We start from the raw sequence: 17,329 nt of genomic DNA, 5'->3' as shown, positions 1-17,329 counted from the left end.
GGTGTAGCAGGGAAGGGGGGTAGGGAATGCTGGTAAGGATGATGTAGTTTTAATAGGGTGGCCAGGAAAGGCTTCAGTGGGGAAGTGACACTCAAAGGTAGATACCTGGAAGTTGTCCCTAATCCACTCCATTTGACACTCTTCTGTGCCCAATCATCTGGTGAGCCCCCCCAATTTCACCATGTAATATTTCTCAACTTTATTTCTTCCCCTAACTACTAACACCCGGGTTCAGGCACTTATCTCCTCTGTGGACACTACAACACTCTCCTAACTATTCCCTGCCTTCTGTCTTGTCTTCTCAAATCAATTTTCTATAAGGCCGTGCCAGAGAGATTTATCTGAAAGGCACATCTGACCATGTCATTTTGCTCAAGACCCAGCAATGGCTCCTTGCTCTCAACAAGGTAAAGCCCGGATGCCCTAAGGAGTCATTTAAGCCCCTTGTGGTCTGGCCCCTGGTTACTTCTCCAGCCCCATCTCTCTCACCCTCTATGTCTCTGTCCCAAAGTGGAACATATGCACCACTACACCAGAATGCTGGTGTCTCCCTTTATTTGCCAGTGAAGGTCCCACTTTTATTTTAAGATCCATTTTAGTAATCACTTCTTTCTGATGATTTCCAAATTCTACATCCTACCAGATAGACTGGGTGCCCCTCATCTGTGGTCCCATGAAACCTTGTACACATCTTTTAAAAATTACTTTATTTGTCACATTGTTCTGATATGACCTAGGATGGGTCAGTTTCCCCCACTGGACTATGAACTTTCTGAGCATAGAATCGTGTCTTATTCGTTTTTGTAATCTTGGCTGCAACCGGTGACTTCATTTGTGCTCTGTTCCTCTCATTCCCTCCCCCTTACTGTAAGCCAACCATGATGATTTATAACTTGTGATTAAAAGACAGATATGGGAAATAGTCCCATTTCAAGGCTGAGTTCAACTCAAGTTAATTATCGGAGAGTCTCAGATTTTTAGACTTGGGAGAAGAATTCCAGGTGAATTCAACTACAATTCCAGATGAATTAAATTCCAGGTGAATTCAGCTACCTACCTGACACTTGAGGGTCTTTCTTCAACATTTCCACAAGTTGTGGGGTTATATAGTCCTTCTAGTACGGTGTGATGGTGATAGGAGTGTGGGGAACCCTTAGCTGACTAGAGGCTTCCTCTTTTCTCCTCTCCTGTGGCTCAGGATGCTGCGTGTGGTAATACTGAAGCAGGAAGTTATTTGTATTAGAACACATATGTATTTATGTACACGTACACACAAACACACACGGTGTAAATTTAAATCTGTAAATTGCTTTGGATGATGAACGGCAGGCTATTACCTAAAATGTTAAACATGAGTTAGGGACTCAGCTAGTACCCAGAGAGAAAATTATTTGTAATTTGAAGTTAAAACCATCTGTCCAAGCAAGGGGCTCAGAGTAAAAAGCAAATGGGTAGGTAGGCTCCATAGATGGATGGCAAGGGACAAGAGCCCAGCCAGGCAAGGGACTGCCAGCTGGAACTGGCAGTCCGGGCACCGTCTAGCTCTACAGCCAGAAGAGGGGACTCTAAGCCTTGAGTTGGCCCTACTCCACTGCAGAAGCTTTGAGAACCGCTTAGAGAGCGTTGTGAGGAACACTGTGCTTACTTGTGCATGCCCCGGCCACGCTCAAGGCTCCCAGCTGCTTCAGCTCACGCTCTGCCTGGAAGTCAAGAGCTTCTCTCTCCCTATCTTCTCTTTTGCCTGCTGGTCTTAATAAGAAAATAGAGGTACATCTGTGAGTGTAAGGAATAACAAACTCTTAAAGAAACAGAATTCTTTAAATTCTGCCTTTGCCCCTTGCTCTTAGTCTCTAAGTAGTCTGGGGTAATGACTGTCTATTACAAAGGAAAGTATTGAAGTTGAAAAGCAGAAAACTTACTTGGTCCAGAGGTCATTCAGTCCATCTTAGCACAGCTTCTTCGGTAGTTATTCCCTTGGTTGGGTTGAAATCTCTCTTTCGATGGCTTTCACCCGTTGATCCTAACTCTAACCCAGGACCGCACAGAACAAATCCAAATGACCTGCCACAGTGCGGCCTCCGGTCTTTCCAGACAGCTCGCTTGTGATCAGAAGTCATTGAGCCCAAATGGGGCGCCAGGGTGGCGCAGCCAGTTAAGTGTCCGACGCTTGGTTTTGGCTCAGGTCATGATCTCAGGGTCATGAGATTGAGCCCCGTGTTGGATCTGCTTGAGATTCTCTCTCCCTCTTCCTCTGGCCCTCCCACTTGTGCTCGCTCTTTCTCTCTCTCTAAAATAAATACATAAATCTTAAAAAAAAAAGTCACCGAGCTTATGAATATCGTATGTTTAGCCCATGCTGGCCCATGGTAGCACCTCATAAATGGTAGCTGTTATTATTATCAGATTGCCTTTGAGCCATTCTTTTCTTCACCAGTCAAGCCCTTTTAGGGTCACTGATGTCACAGAATTAACCAAAACAGAGGTTCCTCCTTAATTACATCAAGCACTTTATGTGTATGTGTTAGACACAAGTGTGCTGGACAACTGGAGATGTCCTTCCTTTACCCTCCAATAGCTGCACCTCACCTTTTTTAAGTTACCAAATCATTCCTAAAGATTTGGCTCAAGGTATTTCCTCTTTGAATCTCTTTTCCTTCCACCAAGGGTAACTGATCACTCCATTTCTTCACTTGACTTGAGACTGAATCCCATCTGTATTTCTTTTAGATCTCTCCCAACCCCCACCCCCACTCACCCAATATCTAGAATGCTAAACTCCTCTTGGTATCTGTACTGTCAAGCAGAATGCCTGGAACATAACAGGTAATAAATATTCATTAATGGAATGATAACATTTTTGGGTATCAGTTTATACAATACTTATTTTGCTCTATTATCTTTAATTAAATACCAAGACTCTTCCATTCATGTCACCTAGAAATCATTTCACCCACTGCTGTGTTTGGCCACCAGTCTCTCTCTTCAGCAATGGTGAGGTGGATACGCTTTTCCTTGGGGAAGAGAAATCTATGTTTTGTTGCCTCTGCCAATAACAAAAATGTTGGGGAATTGGGTGGCAAAGCTGTTGCCATTGACATCTTTCACGTGAACCACATCAAAAGAACCAGGGCGTCTCTCTTTATTGGTGGTCACACCGATTCTTCCTAGGTTAGCACCTCCAGTCACATACACAGGTTCCCAGTGTCAAACCTGATGCAGTTGGTAAGCTTGCCAGTCTCCAAATCTGAATGGTGTTGTTCCCTTTGATGAGGGAACCAGCGTAGTGGATGGTGTGAGAATCACGGGTCACCTGATGAGAGATTCCTCTTGTTCTCACAAAGATCTTTCTCACTTTGCACAACTTGTACTTGGCCACCATTGGTGTCATAGATTAGATGGAAATTCTCTACAGTCTTGTCCGTGCTGACAAGATCCATAAACCTGTAGGGTAGGTTGTATCAGTTTGGACCTTGCCATCAATCTTAATGAACCGCTGGATGCAGATCTTCATTTCGTCTTCTGTTAGGGCATACTTCAATCTGTTTGTGAGGAAAATGACAAGAGGGAGACATTCTCTCAGCTTGTGAGGACTGGCAGACGGGCAAGGAGCAAACACACTGGTCAGTTTATCCAGCGTCCAACGCTTTGCAGCTGCTCCACGCTACAGATGCTTCGTGGGACCAAAGGCACGCTGCACTAGCCATGAAAAGAAGACTGCCGGGGCAGCGGGCTGGCTGCGGCTCTTGATCTCAGGGTTGTGAGTGCGAACCCCACCTTGGGTATAGAGATTACTTATAGATAAAATCTTTAAAAAGAAAAGAAAAGAAGGCTGACTTCTTTCAGTGTGCTGATAGAACAGCTAGGTTATACAACTTTTATAGCTAGATGGACTTTTAAAAAATTTCTTATGTTTCATTCCTCCATCTTAGTGGTTTCCAACCTTGACTTTGTATTGGAAAGTATTACAAGTTTAAAAAAAGTCCTGAGGACTGAGTCGTACACAAAAAGATACTGATGTAATTGGCCTGGTGCACAGCCTGGCCATTGAGATTTTGAGGATCATATCTTAGGCTGCTAATTCTGGTGAACAACCGAAATATTCCCTTTTTATGGATAAGGGAACTGATTTCCAGAGAGGTCGTGTGTCCTGTCCACACTACATGGTGGGTAGAAGTGAATAAAGAACTCAGGCCTCCTGACCTCCATTATAACACACTGTTCCTCATATACGAGTAGTATATTCATATTTGCCTCAAAGAGAGACACTCCTCTTCACTGGGACATAGGGGAGCAGCTCGTGGTTCACAGGCACAGGGAAGCCTACTAACCTTCCTCTTATAGGACCAAAGATTGAAACCAGCTTTCACAATTCTGAAATATCACCGAATAGTAATATTTTTGTGTGGAAAAACTCTCACTTTCCTCATTGTCATTTTAGTAAAGGGAGTAATCTTTTTATGACATTCAATTCCTCTTGTGGGTCTTAGTAAAAGTAATCTCATTTTGAATGAAAACCAAATGCAGTCTGAAAACTTTTTAATTTATTTTATTTTTTAAAGACTTTATTTATTTATTTGTCAGAGAGAGAGAGAGAGAGAGAGAACACAAGCAGGGGAGGTGGCAGGCAGAGGGAGAAGCAGGCTCCCTGCTGAGCAAGGAGCCTGATGTGAGACTTGATCCCAGGACCCTGGGATCATGACCTGAGCCAAAGGCAGATGCTTAACCAACTGAGCCACCCAGGCGACCATGAAAACTTTTAAATTTATAACCGAATTGGCCTTTGTCTGTAGAAGATGTTTACTAGCAACCTAGGATACAATGTGTAAGACGGATTGTTGTTCCGTCTGCCCTAGGTGAGGGGGACCCATGTTGGACCACCACCAAATAGTTGTCCAAACCTCCTAAAACTTGACTGGGTTGTGTTTTTACTGATACCACTCTCCTATTTCCCACTTAGGAACTATCAGCTCAACCCACTTACAGACAGTAGAGGGATTATTTTAAGCTGATTATCTATTGCTGTGTGACAGATTATTCTCAAACCTGGGAGCCTAAAACCTGTCTCTACTTTAAGGAACAGCTCTCAGATGGGTCATTCCCCAGCTCCCAGGGACCCTGCCTGACGTCACGCAGAGGTGATCAGCTGCACGTGGGGCTGCTCTGGGGGGCCTGAGACAGCTTCGCTCACGTGTTTGGCTCCTGCAGGATGCTCGGAAGGTCAGGATCATCTCAGTTTGCCAACGAGAGCACCTACACGTGGCCTCTCCGGTGACGGTCTCAAGGTATTAGGACTAGGACAACCTTCTTTTTCTTCTCCTTCTTCTCTTCCTCCTTCTTTTCTTTTTTAATATATGGCATAGGTTGCCATTTTTTTCTTGTGGTAAAATGTACATAACATTCAATTTACCATTTAAACCATTTTCACGTTTCAGTTCAGTGGCGTGAAGTCAATTCTCAGTGTAATACGATTATCTGTCTAGTTCCAAAATTTTTTCGTTGTCCCAAGCGGAAACCCTGTACCCACTAAGGGATAACTTCCCTTTCCCCCTCCTCCCCAGCCTGTGGTAACCTCTAATCTACTTTCTGTCTCTAGGAATCTGCCTCTAGGAATCTGCCTATTCTAGATACGTCGTATTTGTGTCTGGCTTAGCGTACTGTCTTTAGGGTTCATCTATGTTTAAGCATGTGTCGGAATCTCATTCCTGTTTAAGGCTGAATAATGTCCATTGTACACGTGCCACATTTTGTTTCTGCCTTCATCCGTTGGGGGACACTTGGGTTGTTCCCACCTTTTGGCTGTTTTGAATAACGCTGCAGTGAGTATGAGTATACACATATCTCTTCAAGTCCCTGCTTTCAATTCCTTTGGGTGTATACCTAGGAGTAGAATTACTGGATCGTAGGGTCATTCTTTATTTCGCCTTTTGAGGATCCACCAGACTGTTTCCCACAGCAGCTGCCCCAGTTTTATGCTCCTATCAGCAACGCATGAGTGTTCCAATTCCTACACAGTTTCACCTACGTATTTGTTTTCTGTTTTTTAAAATAATAACCATCCTAATGGGCGTGAAGCGGTCTGTTACTATGGCTTTGATATGTATTTTCCTAATGACGGGGGATACCGAGCTTCTTTTGATGCTTATCGGACATTTGTATGTTTTATTTGGAGAAATGTTTATTCAAGTCCTTTGCCCGTTTTTGAGTTGGGTTATTTTGTTGTTGTTAAGTTGTATATTTGGGCCTTTTACATAACAGTTCATGGTGCTCAGAGAGGGGCTTCCAAGACCTCCAGGCATAGCTGCAAGGCTCCTTATGCTTAACTTCAGAAGTCCCACGACCTCCCTTCTGCTGTATTTTATAGGTCATGCAGGGTACTGAGGTCAGCCCAGACTCTAGGGGTAGCAAAAAATTTGTGGCTGTCTTTAATCTACCAGAGTACAATATTAAAATTAACTAAAACAAGGGACTCCTGGGTGGCTCAGTCGGTTGGGCAACTGACTCTTGATTTTCCCTCAGGTCGTGATCTCAGGGTCTTGAGACAGAGCCCTGCATCGGCTCCGTGCTCAGCAGGGAGTCTGCTGGCGATTCTCTCTCCCTCTCCCTCTGCCCCTACTCCTGCTCATGTGCATGCACATTTTCTCTCAAAATAAACAAATAATTTTTTTAAAAAAGATTTTATTTATTTATTTGAGAGAGAGAGAGCATGAGGGGGGAAGGGTCAGAGGGAAAAGCAGACTCCCTGCTGAGCAGGGAGCCCGATGCGGGACTCAATCCTGGGACTCCAGGATCATGACCTGAGCGGAAGGCAGTCGCTTAACCAACTGAGCCACCCAGGCGCCCCATAAATACATTTTTTTACAAGAATTTATTCATTCTTTCATCAGAGAGAAAGAGAGAGAGAGAGCACAAGCAGGGGGAATGGCCGGCAGGGGGAGAAGTAGGCTCCCCGCTGAGTAAGGAGTCCAATGAGGAACTCGATCTCAGGACCCTGCGATTATGACCTGAGCCGAAGGCAGGCACTTCACCGACTGAGCCACACAGGCGTCCCTAAATAAATAAATCTTTAAAAAAATAAGAAAAATAAAATTAACTAAAACAATCCAATTGTTCGAATAACAGTAATAATAATAGTGGCTGCTGTTACAACTTTGGATTCAAATAACTTCCTTTCTCCTGAGGTCTTGAAGGGATTTCCCCATAAAAGCCTTCACTATGACAGGGCGCCTGGGTGGCCCGGTTGGTTAAGAGTCCAACTCTTGATCTCAGCTCACATCTTGATCTCAGGGTCGTGAGTTTAAGCCCCACGTTGGGTTCCACGCTGGGCATGGAGTCTACTAAAAATAAAAAAAAAAAAGCCTTCACTATGGCATTGTCTTATATTTTAGAGATCTTTAATTATGATATAGAGATGAGCACAGTTACTTGATTTTTAAAATCTACATAGCTGAGGGGCGCCTGGGTGGCTCAGTTGTTAAGCATCTGCCTTTGGCTCAGGTCATGATTCCGGGGTCCTGGGATGGAGCCCCGCATCAGTCTCCCTGCTCAGCGGGGAGTCTGCTTGCCTCTCTCCCTCTGCCCCTCCCCCTGCTTGTTCTCTCTCTCTTTCTCTCTCAAAAATAAATAAATAAATACGATCTTTAAAAACAATTCTACGCAGCTGATCTGCTTTATATTGACAGGGTGAGGAAAGAGGCCTGGGTTTCAAGCTTGGCTCTGCCACTAGCTGGGTGACTGTCCTCTCTTGGAGGATGAGCTGTGGTCCTCCAACTTCTCTTCTAGCTTGAAGACAGTATTGTTTTAAGAAGGAAGATGAATTGATCAAGAATTGGGATGTAGAAAATGTCTAAATACAGAACAATTTGTTGCCTAGAAATATTCCCATGTGTCATTTATTCACTGGGACAGAGAAATGACTTCAGCTTAATGGTAATTATTATAATAAGATTAAAAAATAGCGTCAGTAAACACACACACAGTCACGACGAGAGCTGAAGCAAGGCTAAGACAGTGTCTTGGAGCATTGAGGCGGAAGGGCAAAAAGATAAGAAATGGAGCAGTTCACAGGTCAGCCAGGTGCAAGGGAGCAAGGAATACGGTTTTTTGATCTATAGCTTAGTCCAGGAGTGGTATATAGGAACAAGATCTGCAACCAGGGGCAGATTCATAAAACAAAATATGCAGCAAAGAGGGGTGGTAGGGTGAGGAGAGAGGGCCCTGAACGTTGTAGCGTGTGTCTTTCGTCGGCCAAGCAAAGGACCAGCTGTTTTCATGCTGAGTTTGATTTTCATGGGCAACCGGAAGGATCAGCATCATTTTCCCTTCCCTCCTGTTTTGGAAATGAGGAAAGCGAGGTGCACATTCCTGCATGGTCCCACAGCTAGAGGCCCGGGAGTTACCAAAGCTCGTTTTCCCTACATCAAGCTGCCTGCCGCAAAGCTGCCCTTCTTTTAGAAAGGGCTCTTATTAGCCATTATTCCTCTCGGCCTCAAAAACATAATCACCGCTGGTTTTAGTGATCCGCTAAGGTCCTCTTTGAAAATGAAGAGAATATATCCTTTCAAGCTTGGTTTTGGGGATCACTCACCAGCTGTTTCTGACTATTTGCAAAATTTTCCACCACTATCTGATTCCTTCATGTAGAGAAAAATGACCCTTAATGGAAGAGATAATTTTAGTGACTTAAGTAAGTTAATTCTTTAAAAAGTATGCAAGTTATGAATGCATGTCAAGGACATCTGGACTGAGTCTCAAGCAGATGAAAGGGTCCTATTTCTTCCCTCTCTGACCAGGACCCCTGCTTTGTATTACAGCAGGACTGCAGGCCCCGTAGCTTCTCCTGACTCTCCCCTTGGGCAAGCGGCTTTTGTTTGTACCCTTTCCGTAGCAGAAGCAATGGATCTTTGCCTGGGTCCCTAAATGGGAGGCTTTGCTACTCTCCTGTCCCTGAGCGGCTCACGGCTTTTGCTTCCTATGAGAGAAGGTTTGGGGGAGGTGGGCTGTGGTTCATACCCCTCCCCCGGGGGCAGCTGATCAATACTGCATGCCTGAGCCCCCAGAGGGGACTCTCTCTTATCCCTCCCTCTTCCTCTAATGTTTCTTGTGATCATCTTATGGTTAACAGCTCAGGAGTAAGTGCAATGTCCCTTGTAGAAGTCTGTGATTCCCATGTTTTCTTAAACCGATATCATAGCCGACATTAGCCTTTAAGAATTTGTTAAAAGTTTAGCTGTTTTCTTCTTACCTACCTTCATGGTGGCCGGTCCTTGCTTGAATGCTGTAATACAAGCAATTCATGTGTTCCCTTTTTTCTTGGAGGGGTTTGTCACTCTTTGGAATTTATATCATTTAGTTGCCTTATGTATTCAGGTCTCTAATGGATTCAAGAAAAATTATGATTTTGTAGATTATCTGGCTTTCTTGTTCTTTGGATGAGAACAATGTTCTCTCAAAACTTTCTAGATCCTAAGCAGAAGTGGAACTCTAGGTGATACAGGCATACCTCACAGATATTGTGGGTTCGGTTCCAGATCATAGCCATAGAAAGAATATTGCAATAAAGTCAAATGAATTTTTTGGTTTCCCAATGTATATAAATGTTATCTTTACACTATACTGTAGTCTATTAAGTATGCAATACCATAGGTCTAAAAAATAATGTACGTACCTTAACAAAATATTTTTTATTTTTAAAAAGATTTTATTTATTTATTTATTTATTTATTTATTTATTTGAAAGAGAGAGAGAGAGAGAGAGCGCGCGAGAGCACCAGACATGGGGGGGGGAGGGGAGGGGGGGAGAAACGGTGGGGGGGGAGAGAGAAGCAGACTTCCCTGTGAGTGTGGAGCCGGACTCCAGGCTCAATCTCACGACTCTGAGATTGTGACCTGAGCTGAAATGAAGAGTCAGACGCTTAACCAACTAAGCCACCCAGGTGTCCCAATCAAAAATATTTTATTGCTTAAAAATACTAAATGTTGGAGCGCCTGGGTGGCTCAGTCAGTCAAGCATCTGACTCTTCATTTCAGCTCAGGTCATGATCTCAGGGCTGTGAGATTGAGCCCTGAGTCCAGTTCCACACTCAGTGGGGAGTCTGCTTCTCTCTCTCCCTTCCCCACCCTCTGCTCCCTGCCCCCAACCCCTGCCTCATAAAAATAAATAAATCTTTAAAAAAATACTGTCATCTGAACTTTCAGTGAATTGTAATCTTTTTGCAGGTGGAGTAGTCTGGTCTCAATGTCGATGGCTGCTGACGGATCAGGATGGTGGCTGCTGAAGGCTGGGGTGGCTGTGACAGTACTTAAAATAAGACAACAATGAAATTGACTCCATTGATTGACACTTCCTTTCATGAATGATTTCTCTGTAGTATGCCATGCTGTTTGACAGCTTCTGCCTCCAGTAGAATTTCTTTCAAAATTTGCGTCAATCCTCTCAAATGCTGCTGCTGCTTTATCAACTAAGTTGAGGTCATGTTCTAAATCCTTTGTTGTCATTTCAACCATCTTCACAGCATCTTTAGCAGAAGTAGCTTCCATCTCAAGAAACCACTTTCTTCGCTCATCTGTAAGAAGCAGCTCCTCATCTGTTCAAGTTTTATCATGAGATGTAGCAACTCAGTCACGTCTTCAGGCTCCACTTCTTCTTTTTAAGATTTTGTTTTTAAGTAATCTCTACACTCAATGTGGGATTTGAACTTACAACCCTGAGATTAAGAGTCACATGCTCTACTGACTGAGTCAGTCAGGTGCCCCCAGGCTCCACTTCTTTTTTTTTTTTAAAGATTTTATTTATTTATTTGAGAGAGAGAGAGGGAGAGAGAGAGAGAGAGAGAGAGCACGAGCATGGGGGAGGGGAGAGGGAGAGGGAGAAGCAGACTCCCAGCTGAGCAGGGAGCATCACTCGGGACTCGATCCCAGGACCCTGGGATCATGACAAAGGCAGGTGCTTAACAAACTAAGCCACCCAAGGGTCCCCCAGGCTCCACTTCTAATTCTAGTTTTCTTATTATTTCTACCACATCTGCAGTTACTTCTACTGACATCTTGAACCCTTTGAAGTCATTCATGAGGGTTGGAATTACTTCTCCCAAACTCCTGTTAATATTGATATTTTGGCCTCTTCCCATGAATCACAAATGTTCTTAATGGCATCCAGAATAATGAACCCTTTCCAGAAGGTTTTCAATTTACTTTGCCCAGATTCATCAGAGGAATCCCTATCTATGGCAGCTGTAACCTATGAAATGTATTTCTTAAATAATAAGACTTGAAAGTCAAAATTACTGCTTGACCCATGGGCTGCAGAATGGATGCTGTGTTCGCAGGCATGAAAACAACATCGATCTCGCTGTGCAGCTCCACCAGAGCTCCTGGGTGACCAGGTGCATTGCCAGTGTGCAGTCATATTTTGAAAGGAGCCTTTTCTCTGAGCAGTAGGTCTTAACAGTGGGCTTAAAATAATCAGTAAACCATGTTGTTAAACAGATGTGCTATCATCTACAGGCTTTGTTGTTCCATTAGAGCACAGCAGAGTAGATTGAGCACAATTCCTAAAAGCCCCAGGATTGTCAGAATGGTAAATGAGCCTTGGCTTCAACTTAGAGTCACCGGCTGCATTAGCCTCTAACAAGAGTCAGCCTGTCCTTTGAAGCTTTGAAGCCAGGTGTTGACTTCTCCTCGTTAGCTATGCAAGTCTTAGATGGCATCTTCTTCCAACCTAAGGCTGTTTCGTCTACACTGAACATCTGCTGGTTAGAGCAGCCACCTTCATGAATGATCCTGTCTAGATCCTTCTGGAGAACTCGCTGCGGCTTCTACGTCAGCACTTGCTGCTTCCCCTTGCACTTTTATGCTGTGGACATGGCTTCTTTCCTTAAACATCAGGAACCAACTCTGCTAGCGTCCAACTTTTCTTCTGCAGTTTCCTCACCTCTCTCAGCCTTCAGAGAATTGAAGAAGGTTAGGGCCTTGCTCTGGATCAGGCTTTGGCTCAAGGGAACGTTGTGGCTGGTTTGATCTGTCCCGACCACTCAGACTTTCTCCATATCAGCAATAAGGCTGTTTCACTTTATCATTCGTGTGTTCACTGCAGTAACACTTTTAATTTCCTTCAACAACTTTTCCTTTGCATTCACAGCTTGTCTAACTGGTACAAGAGGCTTTCAGCCTATCTCAGCTTTTGGACATGCCTTCCTCACTGAGCTTAATCATTTCTGGCTTTTGATTTAAAGTGAGAGATGTGTGACCTTTCTTTTGAATTGACCGCTTAGAAGCCACGGTAGGGTTATTAATTGGCCTAATTTCAATATTGTTGTGTCCAGGAAATAGGAAGGCCTGAGGAGAGGGAGAGAGAGTGGAGAATGGTTGGCCGGTGGAGCAGTTGAATACACAAGACATTTATTAATTTGGTTTGTTGTCTTTTATGGATGCGGTTTGCGGCATCCCAAAGCAATTGCAATAGTAACATCAAGGATCCCTGATCACAGGTCACTATAATAAATATAATAATAATGAGAAAGTTTAAAATATTGTGAGAATTACCAAAATGGAACACAGAGACACAAAGTGAGCAAATGCTGTTGGAAAAATGGCCCTGATAGACTTGTGCAATACAGGGTTGCCACTAACCTTCAATTTGTAAAAAACACATTATCTGCTAAGTGCAATAAAGCAAAGCATAATAAAATGAGATATGCCGGTACTCTTTGTCTTATGAAAGTTTTCAAACATTCAGAAGTATTTCTTTATGTTCTAGTGTGAATTTTTTATTTGATATGGGATCCTAGAAGATTCAGTGGGTCAAAGTTTATGCATATTTTATGTTTTGATAGTATCAGATTGTCATTCAAAAAATCTGTATCAATTATATTCCCACCAAATACTGTATGAATGGTACCAAAAACCTTTACCTAACTTGAAAATTTGAGGTACTTACTTTATTTTTTTATTTTTTTTTACAACTTAAAACACTTCAAATTTATTATTTGAGTGATTTGTCCTCCATATTCACAGTGAGAATTGGGCATATAGAGTTATTTCTAGTACAGTTTACATTTGAGTATTATTTATTTATTTATTTTTATAATAATATTTTGTTATTATATTATGTTAGTCACCATACAGTACATCCCTGGTTTCTGATGTAAAGTTCGATGATTCATTAGTTGCGTATAACACCCAGTGCACCATGCAATACGTGCCCTCCTTACTACCCATCACCAGCCTCTCCCATTCCCCCACCCCCACCCCTCTGAGGCCCTCAGTTTGTTTCTCAGAGTCCATAGTCTCTCATGCTTCATTCCCCCTTCTGATTACATCCCCTTCTTTATCCCTTTCTTCTCCTACCGATCTTCCTAGTTCTTATGTTCCATAGATGAGAGAAACCATATGATAATTGTCTTTCTCTGCTTGACTTATTTCACTTAGCATTATCTCCTCCAGTGCCGTCCATGTTGCAGCAAATGTTGAGAACTCATTCTTTCTGATAGCTGAGTAATATTCCATTGTATATATGGACCACAACTTCTTAATCCAGTCATCTGTTGAAGGGCATCTCGGTTCCTTCCACGATTTAGCTATTGTGGACATTGCTGCTATGAACATTGGGGTGCATATGGCCCTTCTCTTCACTACGTCTGTATCACTACCCAGTAGTGCAATTGCTGGATCATAGGGTAGCTCAATTTTTAACTTTTTAAGGGACCTCCACACTGTTTTCCAGAGTGGCTGTATGAGGCACTTACTTTGAAGAAAATGACAAAGCTGTTAAGTTTTCAATTTGATCCACTGAAAGACATTCTCACTGTGAATTTCTATTTGCCAATTCAAAAGAGCATCTCACTGAAGGAAGTAAAACATGGGTCTTCAGTCCTTTCAGTCTAGTATTTACAACTGAGGCTCTTTGCTATTTAAATGCAATTCACCAAAATTTAGTGCTTAACCACATGAACAACACTTCTGTTTTCTATTAGCTCCCTATCCTTGTACGTCAGTGACTTCAATAATGGCTCTGATGATTTATGTCATAAGCAAAGAATGTGCTTAAAACTCTTGGCATTAAAGGAAATGTGGCTAAATGACATTCTACAGCTTCTAGTTAAACAAAACTAAAAAAGAGAAGAGAAGAAATGAAAAGAAAGAAAAAAGAAAGGAGACAGCAAACAGATTTGCTTAAATTCCCATACTTCTGATTATTTTAAATTCTATCATCTCATTTTTTTTCTTCAATAAATACTTATATTTAGTTTCTGCATGTGTATTCTATGTACTAAGGGGATTAAAAATTAGATATGGTTCCTTTTTCTAAGAACTTCTATATATTCGGACGAATCTTTCCATCTCTTCACCCATCCATCCATCGATCCATCCATCCGTTTGGCCACTTATTCATTCAATAAAAGTTTGTCTCTCGTGTCTACTCTGTTATAGCAATGCATTTGGCACGCAAAGTTAATAAAAGATGGTCCTTGTCTTCAAGGAAGGACAACCTAGTGGGAGAAATAGATAATGCTTATGTTCTATGAGGGGATTGGAGAAAGCTTTCCAACAGAGGTGGCATTATAGATGTCTGAAGTATATGTAGGATTTCAGTAGATGGTGTGAAAGGAAGTTCATTCTAGGTCAAGGAAGTATGAAATACGCTGGGCAAAGGCACGCAGATGCGCGAGTGCATTGGAGAACAGGTGGGAGGGGGAGGGGAAGCAGTGCAGCAGATGCTGAAGTTGATGCTGGAAAAAAGTTGGCTAGTAGGATCAGTAAGAAGAAAGGGTATCATTATGAGTAAAAATGCTTAGAGACTTAGTGGAGAAGGACGATGTACTTGAACATAACTTTGAAGGATGGGTAGGATTTGATAGGCAGATTGTAGGTGTGAAAAGCACCAGAGGCAGAGAGAACAGTGTAAGCATAGATTTGTGTCCTTGGGCAAAGGAATGGATCTATGTTAGACATAAGAAGTATCTAACATTGTATCACGATCTTTCCAGCATTAGGGTTTTCACGTAGGCTGCTTTCTCTGCCAAGAATCCTCTTTGCCTGTAGCAGAATGCTTTGGATAGCCATTAACAAAAAACCCAAATTGGATGGTTTAGCCCTTAATTGATAATCCCACCAGGGCGTCATTTCACTGTGATTATCCTGGTTCTTGCCTCTCTTGTTTATTGGCTTTATTTTCAGGCTGGCTTTTGTCCGGGTAGAGAGATGGCTGCCGCTAGCAGAAAGGCTTTCCCTGATCTCCCAAACGAAATTAGAGTCTTCCTGTTCTAGCTCAGGGTACCCTACAATTTTCTTTCATAACACTCATCACCTTTAAATTATACACTTATTTGTGTGATTATTTGTTGAAGGCCTGGCTCCTCCTAGAGTCTAAGCCAGGTGACGGCAGGGACCATGAAGTTTTCTCCCCTCCAGCAACCCTGTCTGTTTCCTATGATTAAGAGTCTCTTACGGTTTGTCTTCCTCTCTGGTTTCATCTTTTATTTTTCCTCTCTTTCCCTCTGATCCTCTGTTTTGTTTCTTAAATTCCACATATCAGTGAGATCATATGATTATCGTCTTTCTCTGATTGACTTATTTCGCTTAGCATAATACCCTCTAGTTCCATCCACGTCTTTGCAAATGGCAAGATTCTTATTGATTATTTCCTACATTATAAATAGTACTGCTTAAAATGTATAAGCATCTCATTATATGAAGAAATAAAGACAATATATACAATTAAGGAAATAAAAATCTCGGGTCTTTATAATAAGGCATATTTTCTAGAATGTGCAAGACACAGGTAAAGCAGTGAGATGGATTTTTGTATGGCCAAAGGATCTGTTGGCATTTTTTAATGGGTCACCTTCATATCTCTGTCTTATTTTGTTCTGCTCATGAAAACTCTGTAATGTTTGAAATCATTACACCCTGTGCAAAACCAAAATAAGAAATTAGCTTTGCAGGGTCGCCTGGGTGGCTCAGTCGTTAAGCGTCTGCCTTCGGCTCAGGGTGTCATCCCGGGGTTCTGGGATCGAGGCTTGCATGGGGCTCCCTGCTCCCCTGGGAGACTGCTTCTTCCTCTCCCACTCCCCCTATTTGTGTTCCCTCTCCCACTGGCTGTCTCTCTCTCTCTGTCAAATAAATAAATAAAATCTTAAAAAAAAGAAAAAAAGAAACTTATTAAAAAAAAAGAAATTAGCTTTGCATTAAAATCTTTCATTTTTAGAGAAGCTCCTGGCTTTTTCCCAAAACTAGGCTGGGTTTTTAATATCCCATTAAGAGAACCAGCTTAGCTTGGTGAGATAAAAACGGACATTAGGACAATCTGTGTCCCACTGTTATTTCGACAATAACTTTGAATAACTGCCCAAGACTTTTGCGCCCCAGTTCTCCATCCATAAAATGCTTTGCAATGGGTGTTCAGTGTTTGGTAAGTGAATGAATGAAATAATAACAGCCAGCACTTACTTGGTTCTCACCACACGCTCGGCCCTTTACACGCATTATGACATGGGAGCTCTATGAAGTGGATGCAGTCATTAACTCTAGTTTATAGAGGAGAAAGTTAAGCTTACTTAACTGGCTCAAAATCATACTGCTAGCCATGTGTGCAGTTTGAACCCAGACTACCTAAACCCAGTGCCCGTGTTCTTAAACGTGCTATGACCGAGTCTTCGCCTGGCTCCAAGAGGAGAAAGTCAGCTAAACGCAACTAACAACACTCCAGCTATCCTCTGCCTGGTGACCTCGTGTCTGTGCTCTGTCTCGTTACACCGTGTGAGGAAGGAGTTCAGCAGGGCTGGAATCCCTCACTGTGTGGTGTCAGTGATTTTGCGTGCAGGAAAACTCTTTTACCTCTTGCGCCTTGAAGATTGCATAACGAGGGTCCCTCTAAACCAGAGAGACAGAGTAATTGACCTCAAAATATGTACTCCCCTTTGACCTCCCTGGGGGTAAGTCAGAGGCATAGAGCCAAGTATTACTGCCATCTCTTCCAGAAATCTCAACAGAACACCATCAAAAAGAAATCTGGTATCTGGTAGAACACACGGCCAATAGATGCGTTAGACCCAGATGGCAGTGGTTGGAGGTTGGGAGGAGGAGTCCCCACCCGTTTGTCGAAGCCTCAGAGTATCCTAATTCATATTTAGAAAGTGTATACATGAACAGCGAGGTTGAGTTTCTAGGACTCTAAAAACCTTCATTTCATTTTGAAAACAGTCAGTGCCACATAGTGACCTGACTATGCGAAGTTTGAGATGAGATTCTTTGTTCTTCCTGATGGTTTAGAAACACATTCCTTATTTTGGAAGCGTATTGAAATCTGATTTATAGAGTGAACACATTCTAG

At 42.6% G+C, this 17,329-nt stretch overlaps 1 pseudogene; it reads right to left on the bottom strand.

The window, feature by feature from the left end:
- Positions 1–2,930: 2,930 nt before the first annotated feature.
- Positions 2,931–17,329, bottom strand: part of LOC113248259 (40S ribosomal protein S4-like) — a 42,286-nt pseudogene continuing 27,887 nt past the window's right edge.

Source organism: Ursus arctos, unplaced genomic scaffold (genome assembly GCF_023065955.2).
Source record: "Ursus arctos isolate Adak ecotype North America unplaced genomic scaffold, UrsArc2.0 scaffold_1, whole genome shotgun sequence".
In the NCBI taxonomy this organism is placed as follows: domain Eukaryota; kingdom Metazoa; phylum Chordata; class Mammalia; order Carnivora; family Ursidae; genus Ursus; species Ursus arctos.
Note: the sequence above shows the minus strand (reverse complement) of the source record. Positions and strands in the feature narration are given on the sequence as shown.